The sequence below is a fragment of the Vicia villosa genome, linkage group LG4 (assembly GCF_029867415.1).
Source record: "Vicia villosa cultivar HV-30 ecotype Madison, WI linkage group LG4, Vvil1.0, whole genome shotgun sequence".
In the NCBI taxonomy this organism is placed as follows: domain Eukaryota; kingdom Viridiplantae; phylum Streptophyta; class Magnoliopsida; order Fabales; family Fabaceae; genus Vicia; species Vicia villosa.
The window spans coordinates 9715483-9727986 of NC_081183.1; the positions used below are offsets into that span (position 1 = coordinate 9715483).

Consider the following 12504-nt stretch of genomic DNA (forward strand, 5'->3'; position numbering starts at 1 on the left):
CTCGCATATCTTCATCGAGCGGCTTTGGAGAGGCCCTTGTCTATGATACCTCAAATTTTTAGCCATAAACTGTAACCTTAGATTCAAAGCCAATAGGAAAGGGTTGAGGGTGCCTAACACCTTCCCTCGACCTGAATATAGTATCTTACCCTGATCTCTATACTGCGTAGGGTTTCCTATTCGCCCTTCAGAATAGGTGGCGACTCTCTCTAAGTCTAATTTTTAGGCAGGTTGCTACATGTGGTCCCATGAATGCTGTATTGTATTGGGTTTCTATACAATGTTCTCATCATCTTCATATACTGAATACTATATTTGTACCGTAATCGACCCTATTTTGACCTTTGACTTAATTTGGATTTTTTTTACTATAAGTTTATTATTATTCAGGCCATGGGTAGCTTTAAGGTTATTTTTTACACAAAGACTTGCTTTGTAAAAGATCCTAACTTAAGATATGAGGGTGGAGAAGTGTATGCATGTATAATGGTCATGATCCACATTATTGGTCCTATTTTGAAGCATGTGAATTAATATAAGGGATTGATATTGAGTTTGATGCTAGTGTTGTGAAAATATGGTGTACAAGATGGTGGTAACTTTGAAGAAGATTTGAAACCTTTTAGGGATGATGGAGATGCTTGGGAGTTATCTATGTTTGCATTTGAAAATAATTGTTAGATTGAGATATACATAAAGGCAAAACTAGTTACAAGAGAGGTCACCTTTATGGATAAGCTTAGAGAGAAAGGAAAGGGGAATAATAGTGATGAAGAGGTTGAGAATTCTAGTGAATTTAAGGTATATCTTGTGATGAATCTTTGAAGGGTGTGCATTTTGATGATAATGAGGAGGGAGAGCATAAAAGATTTTGAATAAGGTATTGATGAAGTTGTACATGAAGGTTTAAATGAAAGAGTTGATGGTAACCTAGAGATTATGTCGTATCAACTGAACTGCCAAATAACACATTTATCACAAATGGGATGTGCAAAGAGCACGTCATTGAAGAAGAGTACATGACCGATGTACTTGATAGCGGGTTAGATGATAATAGTTGTAATAACATACCTAGTGTAATTTGGTTCAAAAAAGATGAGGCTCTTTGTAAGAATTTTAATTTCAAGGTTAGGATGGAATTTTCTTCATTGAAACAATTTAAGAAAGCTATACTAGAGCATAATATGTTAATTGGAAGAGAAGTGACGCTTGAAAAAAAATGATGTTGATAGGTATAGGGTGGTATGTAAGAACAAAAAGACATGTAACTATACTGTGTTGTGTAGTAGAGTTTTAACCATCACAACATTTAGGATCTAGACATTGTTTCATTAGCACAAGTATGGAAGACAATTCTTACACAAAAGTGGCAAAGTAGAATGGGTTGCAAATGTCATTGTTGATGGGTTAAAGAATAATACAAAAATGAAATTTAATGAGGTGGTAGCAGAAGTGGGGCTTAAGTATGCAACTGAAATACTAGGTTGTAGAGCTTTTAAGGCAAGGCAGTTGGCAAGAAAAATTGCAGAAGGGGATTCTAGCAAACAATACAACTTGTTATGGTCATATGGTGCTGAGTAGAGGAGGGCTTAAGCTAGAAACACTTTCAAGTTAAACATTACTATTCTAGCTCCAGGTTGCATCCAATATCTAAAAGATGCTGTATGTGTTTTGATGGGACAAAAAAGGCTCTCACAAAAGCTTGTAGACCTTTTATTAGCTTAGATAAATGTCATTTGAAGAACAACATTTGAACAACATTTGATAAACAATTGCAGAACATTACATTACATTTGAACAACATTTGGCTAACAATTAAACAACATTACATCAACTTCGGAATAATATTTCAACAACATAGAATTATCAACATTTACACTTCAATATCAAGTACAAGTTGCGCATAACCGAGAATACAAGATATATTGACTTTAAATTTTCCAGAAAATTCCTCAGACTTCATCTTCATCTGCAATGTCTTTCTCTTCTTCATTGGATATTTATACAACTCCTTCAATATTTCAAAAGCTTGCATCTCCTTCAAATTACGCTCATCTTTGTTCCAATCCTCATCAATAGACTCACAAACCTCATTTCCTTGTGCTAGATCTTCATCCCATATGATTAAATTCCAAGTTTTATCACTTTATCAGAATGGGCATCTCCAGAAAAGTTTTCCTTTGTTAGGTTCATGCTTTTAATGTTACGATATCATACAAACATTACACGCACACCTTCTCCCTGGACTGTTGCTCAAAGTTGTAAAATGAGAAGATTTTGATTTCTTGCGCCTTGAGGAAGATGTCATGAGAAGTAACGCGAATAACACAAAGCAAAAGAAGATGAAAATGAACGAGAATATTAAAACGAAACAATTGGAACAAAAAGAAGAAGAAAACAAAGGAGAAGGAGATAACTAGAACGGGAGAAGGATGGTGCGAAACAAATTAGGGTTTTTTGAGAATATTTTTGGATAATTATATATTTACAAAATATAATCCAACGTGTATTTGCAAAGTGTCAAAAAATTTGACCTTTGACCATCCATGTAGGTAGCCGTTAACCCATTTTAAGGGGAGGGATGAAATTTATGGATAGAAAAAATTGGAAGGACCATTGTTTGAAGGAAAATTTTAGAGAGATTCGAAATGAAATTTAATATATGTATAAGGACGTCAAACATATTTAACACTACGCCAAATTTGGCTTTTAGCAGCACACCTACGAAAGCGCTTTTAGCAAAAGCGCTGCTATAGGGCTCAGTAAAAACAAAATTAAAAAAGAAGAGGAAAAAACGCTGGTAAAAGGGGGGTAGGAAAGCGCTTTTGGAAAGCGCTGATATACGTGGGGTATGAAAGCGCTTTAGTAAAAGCGTTGGTAAAGGGGGGGGGGGTATAAAAGTTCTGCTATATTGGGGGGTATGAGAGCGCTTTAGCAAAAGCGTTGGTATAGGGGGGTATGAGAGCGCTTTACTGAAAGCGCTGATGTAGCCCTTTTAAAATTAAATTTTTTAAACAAAATAACAAAAATTGTACGCGTTCTTTGTCTCTCTCAGAACTCTATTTTCACAAACATACCCTTTTCTTCTCCGACGAACTCAGAGCCCTAGCCTCCCATCGCCGTCGCCGTTCTTCCATCAGATACCTAAACCCTATTATCGCCGTCGCCGCCTCGCTCAGATCCTCTCTCTCGTCTCTGCAACTCCGTCTGTTGCTACTCCGGCCGTCTCTACTTCTTCTTTTCAAGCTTCCCCTCACAAACGCCATTCTCCAACTCCTGGTAAATTCCATAACACTGAAATTATATTTATTCATTTCAATTGAATAACAATGTTGTGGTTTGATTCTGGTTTGATGCTGGTTTTATCCATCAGACACTATAATCTGAGAGTATAATATGTTTGATTTCTGGTTTGATGCTGAGAGATTACTATGTCGTTATGCTGCCGACAATCGATATGTTGTGAAAATACTTTGATACACTCTCCTGCTTAGGAAAATTATATATATATATATATATATGAACATGATTTTAGTGTTTATTCATATGTTTTTTATAGTTGAAATTCTATTTTTAACTATCTATGGAATTCATGAACTATCTATGAAATTCTGTTTTTAACTATCTATGGAATTCATGAACTATCTATGGAATTTGTTGAATTAGGAAATTCTGTTTTTTATAGATGGTGTTGAATCGGATAAACTATCTATGGAATTTGTTGAATTAGTAATTGCCTGGTATTAGTTTCTTGAGGTGAATCTTGCCTTTGATTTGTCAATCAAAGTTCGGTATCTGATATCTCAGTTTTCTGTGTAATCTCATTTGCCTTTAGTTGGTTCCTCCCATTAATCTCTAACTTAGCTGTCTGATATATTAATCCCCTGGTGTGTTGATTTAGAAAATCTGTATACATGTTCTAAGGTTTATGAATGTTCAATGTTTTCATCTAAAGTATGCTTCTTATGATTTCATGTGCATCCTCCATTAAAAGGTTCCGGTTGTTATAAGTAATCTAGTAATTTTGATAAATGAAATGTTTTGATTAGGAATTGTAAAATTCATACGCGGCAGCAACACTTTTCTAATCTTTGAGAACTTATTAAACTTCTTGACATAGCTTAGTAGTTGTTATAAATTGTTAGAAATTGTGTCTATTATGTCATGTCTAATTAGTTTCAATTCAAATTGAATTGTTATTATAATATTCTTATATAATTTCAATATGTGTTAAGATAAGATTCAATAGCCTCTTCTTGTTCAATTAGTTACGTGAATAATTAGTGTTTTTGTTTAGCTTACTTAACAATAAAACCATGATTTACTATTGTTGTTGTGGCTGCCCGGATACTAATAGCATGATAAAACCATGAGTTAATTCTTGTTTTGCCCACTTTTGAACTTAATTGGAATATACCATGAACTTGTTGGTTTTTAAGCTGTGGAGTATGACCTAATTTTTATGTATACTCACATTAATGCACTACTTATGCTCAATAAATACAATGTAAAAATGCTTGTCTATCCATGTCATTTTATACTCTTCAATTAAGTTTTTTATTTTATATTTTTCAGGAATATCTTTGCTAGATAGGGGTTACTTGTGAAGAGTGAAAGATTGATCATTTTCAAGAATCTTACATTGTGTGGGTCTAAAAGTTGCTTAGTCGATAGATTCATGTCCACCGGCAATACAGAAAGTCTGATTCTTTGGGCGTATAATACCCGACCAGTAGGGTTAGTTTCTCATTCTTGGTTCATCTAATCTTTGTTTCTTTTGCGTAGCAAAATTTTCATATAACCTATTGTTTTAATTTATAGAGCACACTGGTTGTTGCTTGCTATCAACCCTATAAGAGAAGTGGTATATTTTCTGAATTCGGTAGATGGTGAGTGGACCAATTATCCGGCTATGAAGACAATGATTGTTACGTAAGTGGGGTCGTTCTAAATATTCATGTATACTTATATATTTAATTATTTGTGAGATTGATCTAAATATATGCTTTTATATATTTGTTAGATCAATACAAGTGTTCCGAAGTCAACGAGACGCACAGGTATCCCAGACTAAATCAAACAACATTACTTGGATCAAAGTGCAGGTACATTATTTTTCACAATATTGCTTATAATATTTATGCTACTTGATAAAACAAGACAACTATAAAATCTTATTTGTTTTTCTATGTAGTGTCCGATACAGCGAAACAGTTCAGATTGCGGATACTATGTTTTGAGGTTTATGAAAGAAATCATTCAAGCGAATCAATTAGAGATTCCAATCACGGTATGAATTTATAACTTAAGATAATTTCTTATAATTTATTACATTTAACTAAATCATTCCTATTATGTTTTTGTTCTGTAGTACTTTGACGACTTCTATGCTACTTCTTACACGAGACTTAAGTTGGAAGAAATCAAAGAGGATTTGTGTCAATTTTATATTCAGCAACTATTCATATAGGTATGAATACATTATTGTGTGAACAGTTTTATGAATACATTATTTTGATAATGACTTTGTGTTTGAGTTTCTTTGGTGGATGTTGGTTCATGTTTGTTTTTGTTGTTGTTGAGCCTTTAATTGACCGTGTTGTTCTGTTCATACTTTGCAGGACCAAGCCGGGAAACGATCAAACTTTTGAAGTATAATATTATAGTACTCTAGGATGGTTACTAACTTTGTTCATACTGTTGCCAATATTTGAAGTATAATATTGTTGATGTTACTGATTTAGTTTGTTTGACATGAGTTAGTTACATGTGAAACTTTCTGTATATATATCATACTTTACATGATTTAGTTTGTTTGAAAGGAACTATAATGATGTATATATATAATTTTGGATATTATAATGGTATTATATTTGTATATATATATTGTCCTACCTATGGTTGAAAATATATCGTCGAAAATATATTACAGGTCGAAAATATTACAGGTTGAAAATATATTACAGGTCGAAAATATTACAGGTCGAACTGGGAGGCTTAAAATTACAGGTTGCACTTTAAAATACCTCATTTAGCAACGACAGCGCTTTTAAAAAACGCTCTTAAAGGGCCACCTACTAAAGCGCTGCCTAAGATTAAAAAAAACATAAAAAATAAAAAAAACGCAACCTACGAAAGCGCTTTTGGAAAAGCGCTCTTATAGAGGGGGCTACCAGAGCGCTTTTTCCAGAAAAAGCGCTCTGATAGGGGGGCTACCAGAGCGCGTTTTTTGGAAAAAGCGCTCTTATAGGGTTGGCTACCAGAGCGCTTTTCTGGAAAAAGCGCTCTTATAGGGGGGGCTACCAGAGTGCTTTTCTGAAAAAAGAGCTCTTATAGGGGGCTACCAGAGCGCTTTCAAAAGCGCTTTCGTTACCTACGGCAGCACAGGCTTTGGCAGCGCTTTAAAGCGCTTTAGTAGCCTAAAAGAAGCGCTTTGGTAGCCCTTTTCCGTAATAGTGTAACCATTTTATTTATAAATAAATATGTAATCAAAACTTCATACTTTATTTATATATTTATTTTATATAATTTATTATAGTTGTTTCTCTTTTGATGATTCTTTCCCTATCAGATACTAAAGGCTAAATAAATTTTAAAAAATACAATAATGAACTTTATGGATCATCGAGATATTTATATAAGATATATTTTTACTTAGCTCAAGTGATCAATTGAGGGAGCTAAGGGGATACACTACACATATTAATTAGAAGTATTTACCATTAATATCAATTTTACACTGGCTTTTTGCAACACTTTAGTGCTAAAAGTTATTTAATTGAAGTTAACAAAGCATGAAATTATACTTATAAAGGAATAAAAATTTATTTATTACAGAGGAGACAAGAATGGCTCAATTACTCATATTTGTTTACTCTTTGTTCATCTTTCTTTCTCTATTTCTAGTTGAAACTAGTAAAAGTATGTTAGTTATCACACCATTTTTATTTCTTATTATGTTATACATAAGATTTTATCACCTATGAATATTAATAATATTTATTTTTCCCTACTGAACAATTCAGAAATCGCCCCTCCCTGCAAATTTGTAAAAGATTGTCCACGAGTTGAAGAACTTATAGCAAAGTGTGTTGATGGTTTTTGTTTGTATTGGATTCTATGTTAAATGTGTTGATTTGTACGGTCATAATATTTGTACTTATATAGTTGACATCAAAGGTTATTTTATGTTCCGCTTTCAGTTTTCCTCATAAGTTCAAAAGTGTGTCATTTTAGAAGTTTTATACATTTTTCTGTCTCGATTCTTATATTCTGGGTTTATTTTGATTTCATAATTTTAAAATATGTTATTTGAGTCCCTTAACTAAACAAATTAAACTTACACATTAATTATTTTTCGTTTAATCTATTAGTCAAAAATCAATAAAGAAGGATATCTGACACTTACATGCACTACTTCAAATAATGTATTCTATGACAAAATTTTCACCTTAGTGAATTAATAACCGAAGTGTAAACCAAAGATGCGCTACATTTTAGTATTTTTTTAAAATGCTACACATTCTCTCGGTTAAGTTGTCAAGCGAGAGAAAAGTATTTGGAGAAACACGACTTCGAATTCCAACAATTATATTTTAACAACTTTTCATTTTTTTATTGTTTATATATGACTTAACAATTGCATTTTAGCACATTTTCTTTTATTTTTATTTTTATTTTTGTTTATGACCTATTATCTCTAATGAGTTGGTAACTAAGGAGACACGTTCGAATTCCAACAACCACTTGTTAACCTCTTATTTTTTAGTTTATCTTTGTTAATAACCTATTATCCCAGTTTAGTTAGCAACCAAGGAGAAAAACATTAATCAACTCTCCTTTTGAATTCCAACAACTACAATTTAGTGTATTTTATTTTACTTTTTATTTATGATATATTACCTCAATTGAGCTAGAAATCGAGGGGAAAATGGTTGTCCAATTTGGCGAAGTTCAAATAACATCTCTTGATCAAGACATGTGTTAAAATCCAAGTATGTTGCATAAATTGCTCATGTTTCTAGAGTCTTTTTTCGTTTCATCTTTTTTTTTTTTGAGTCTCTCATGTTCTTCTTTCGGATATGAGTAAAGTCTAGAGTCTAGGTTATGTTTGTCAAATTGTGACAAGCATAGGGTATAAGGGTAGTGTTCAGACATTGTTAAGTCTAAGGTCATTCTTTACAGTTGTTTTGTAGAGAATAGAGTCTTGTTTCGCGTCATGAACACAAATTCTTTCTTATGTTCTAAGTATAGAGGTATGTTATCTCTATGGATAGTCAGAGTTTTAGAGTTTTGGTGTCTGGCAAACTTATGTCTTGGATGATGTCAACATCACAATGTGGTGTTATCTTGGAAGAATGTCTAGGATTCTGCACTTGAAGTTTGAAGAAGCAACATTATTGTCTGAAGTGGCTGTTCTGACTTAATGTGGATTAGAATGGGCAGGTTCTGATCTTGATGTTAGTAATATGTTCTGGCAATACATGATTACTCTCATGATGAAGACTTCACTAAGCGAGTGTGACAAGGAAGACAAAAGATTGGTGATCTGATCAACATAGCTGAAGATAAGGAGGATCCGTCTAGTTCAAGTAAGAAAGAGTGTAAATCATTATGTGACATTGAGAAACACCATATCAGGAGGGATTTCAAATTTTCTTGGCAGACCATGATCTGATATAAACATGGTAAGGTTATGCTCAGCAAAGTACAAGAAGTGGCAGTTCCTTATGTTGAGATTGTGGCAACCTCTCTGTGTGTGCATCTAGTGTAAAGAGGTCATCAGTTGATCATTTAAGGTGGAGATAAGTTGGTAGACTAGTATCTGTTGCAGAAAGGGATATGGACTTTATGGAATATACTGGTAGTACTAATCTGTACAGCACAACTGTATTTTATTGTCAGACACAATGTTATAACATCTAATTTTTTGTGTGAGTATTTAATGTAATGGAGCAATACTGATAACGTGAGTGTGTTCGGCAGGATAGTTGAACAGAGGGTGAGCTCTTGAAGATATGAAGATGCGTAGTATAGCACACGCAAATCTTCAAAAATTCCAAATTTTGTAAGTTTAACGAACTTCGTGTATTTTATGTAGTATAGCACACGAAAGTCTTCCTAAAGACCAAATTTTGCAAGCTTAACGAACTTCGTGAATTTTATGTAGTGTAGCACACGAAAATCTTCCAAAATATTAAAATTTATAAATAAATTTAACGAACTTCGTGACTTTAATGTAGTATAACACCTGAAAATCATCCAAAATATTAAAATTTGTAAGTTTAACGAACTTCGTGCATTTTAGGTAGTATAGCACACGAAAATCTTCCAAAAGACCAAATTTTGCAAGTTTAACGAACTTCGTGACTTTTATGTAGTATAGCACATGCAAATCTTCAAAAATTCCAAATTTTGTAAGTTTAACGAACTTCGTGTATTTTATGTAGTATAGCTCACGAAAATCTTCCCAAAGACCAAATTTTGCAAGTTTAATGAACTTCGTGACTTTTATTTAGTATAGCACACGAAAATCTTCCAAAAGACCAAATTTTGCAAGTTTAACGAACTTCGTGACTTTTATGGAGTATAGCACACGCAAATCTTCAAAAATACCATATTTTGAAAGATTAACGAACTTCGTGTATTTTATGTAGTATATAGCACACGAAAATCTTCCAAAATACCAATGTAACCAAGTTTAACAAACTTCGTGATTTTCATTAATATAGCACACGGAAATCTTCCAAAATATTAAAATTTGCAAGTTTAACAAACTTCATGACTTTTATGTAGTATAGCACAGAAAATCTTCCAAAATATTAAAATTTGTAAGGTTAATGAACTTCGTGACTTTTATGTAGTATATCAAATGAAAATCTTCCAAAACAACAAAATTAGCAAGTTTACTGAAATTCGTGACTTTTATGTAGTATAGCACACGAAAATCTTCCAAAATATTAAAATTTACAAGTTTAACGAACTTCGTGACTTTTATGTTGTTTAGCACACGAAAATCTTCCAAAATATTAAAATTTATAAGTTTAACTAGTTTTTTGACTTTTATGTAGTTTAACACACGAAAATCTTCCAAAATATTAAAACTTATCAGTTTAATAAACTTCATGACTTTTTTGTAGTATAGCACACGAAAATCTTCCAAAATATTAAAATTTGCAAGTTTAACGAACTTCGTGACTTTTATGTAGTATAGCATACAAAAATATTCCAAAATATTAAAATTTGCAAGTTTAACGAACTTCGTGACTTTTATATAGTATAGCACACGAAAATATTCCTAAATACCACTGTAACCAAGTTTAATGAACTTAGTGACTTTTATGTAATTTAGCACACAAAAATCTTCGAAAATATAAAAATTTGCAAGTTTAAGGAACATCGTAACTTTTATGTAGTATAGCACACGAAAATTTACTAAAATATTAAAATTTATCAGTTTAACAAACTTCATGACTTATTTGTAGTATAGCACACGAAAATCTTCCAAAATATTAAAATTTGCAAGTTTAACGAACTTCATGACTTTTATGTAGTATAGCATACAAAAATATTCCAAAATATTTAAATTTGCAAGTTTAACGAACTTCTTGACTTTTATGTAGTATAGCACACGAAAATCTTCCAAAATACAACTGTAACCAAGTTTAATGAACTTAGTGACTTTTATGTAATATAGCACATGAATATCTTCCAAAATATTAAAATTTGTAAGTTTAACGAACTTCGTGACTTTTATGCAGAATAGCACACGAAAATCTTCCAAAAGACCAAAATTTGCAAGTTTAACAAACATCGTTACTTTTATGTAGTAAAGCACAAGACAATCTTCCAGAAGACCAAAATGTTTAAGTTTAACAAACTTTGTGACTTTTATGTAGCACACGAAAATATTCCAGAATATTAAAATTTGCATGTTTAACAAACTTTGTGACTTTTATGTAGTATAGCACACGAAAATCTTCCAAAATATTAAAATTTACAAGTTTAACGAACTTTGTGACTTTTATGTAGTATAGCACACGGAAATCCTCCTGAAAATTAAAATTTGTGAGTTTAATGAACTTCGTGACTTTTATGTAGTATAGCACACGCAATTCTTTCAAAATACCAATGTATGCAAGTTTAAAGAACTTCGTGACTTTTACGTAGTATAGCACACGAAAATCTTCCAAAATATTAAAATTTATAAGTTTAACAAACTTTGTGACTTTTATGTAGTTTAGCACACGAAAATCTCCCAAAATATTAAAATTTATAAGTTTTACAAACTTCGTGACTTTTGTGTAGTATAGCACACGAAAATATTCCAAAATAATAATATTTATAAGTTTAACGAACTTCGTGACTTTAATGTAGTATAACACACGAAAATCTTCCAAAATATTAAAATTTCCAAGTTTAACGAACTTCGTGACTTTTATGGAGTATAGCCCACGAAAATCTTCCAGTAGACCAAAATTGGCAAGTTTATCAAACTTCATAACTTTTATGAGGTATAGCAAACGAAAATCTTCTTAAATACTAATGTATGCATGTTTAACGATTTTTGTGACTTCTATGTGGTATAGCACGCGAAAATCTTCCAAAATATTAATATTTATAAATTTAACGAACTTCGTGACTTTTATGTAGTATAACACACGATATTCTTCCAAAATACCAAATTTTGCAAGCTTAACGAACTTTGTGTAGTTTATGTAGTATAGCACACGAAAATCTTCCAAAAGACCAAATTTTGCAAGTTTAACGAACTTCGTGAATTTTATGTAGTATAGCACACGAAAATCTTCCAAAATATCAAAGTTACCAAGTTTAAAGAACTTCGTGACTTTTATGTAGTATAGCACAAAAAATCTTCCAAATTATTAAAATTTGAAAGTTTAACGAACTTCGTGACTTTTATGTAGTATAGCACATGAATATCTTCCAGAATATTAAAATTTGCAAGTTTAAAGAACTTCGTAACTTTTATGTAGTTTAGCAAACAGAAAGTTTCCAAAATACTAATGTATGCATGTTTAACGAACTTCGTGACTTTTATGTAGTATAGCACACGAAAATTTTCAAAAATATTAAAATTTGTTAGTTTAACGAACTTCGTGACTTTAATGTAATATAGCAGACGAAAATCTTCCAAAAGACCATAATACCAATGTATGAAAGGTTAACGAGAATCTTCCAAAATATTAAAATTTTTCAAGTTTAACAAACATCGTAACTTTTATGTAGTATAGCACACGAAAATCTTCCATAATATTAAAACTTTCAAGTTTAACAAACATCGTAACTTTTATGTAGTATAGCACATGAAAATCTTCCAAAATATTAAAATAACAATGTATGCAAGGTTAACGAACTTCGTGACTTTTATGTAATTTAGCACACAAAAATCTTCGAAAATATAAAAATTTGCAAGTTTAAGGAACATCGTAACTTTTATGTAGTATAGCACACGAAAATCTACTAAAATATTAAAATTTATCA

The 12504-nt window shown here is 31.7% G+C and overlaps 1 long non-coding RNA gene across 1 annotated transcript; it reads left to right on the forward strand.

Moving 5' to 3' along the window:
- Positions 1-6690: 6690 nt before the first annotated feature.
- LOC131598797 (uncharacterized) lies at positions 6691-7201 on the forward strand. The gene is made up of 2 exons (XR_009282399.1): positions 6691-6921; positions 7026-7201. It is a non-coding gene; the product is annotated as an uncharacterized LOC131598797 (long non-coding RNA).
- Positions 7202-12504: the final 5303 nt, after the last annotated feature.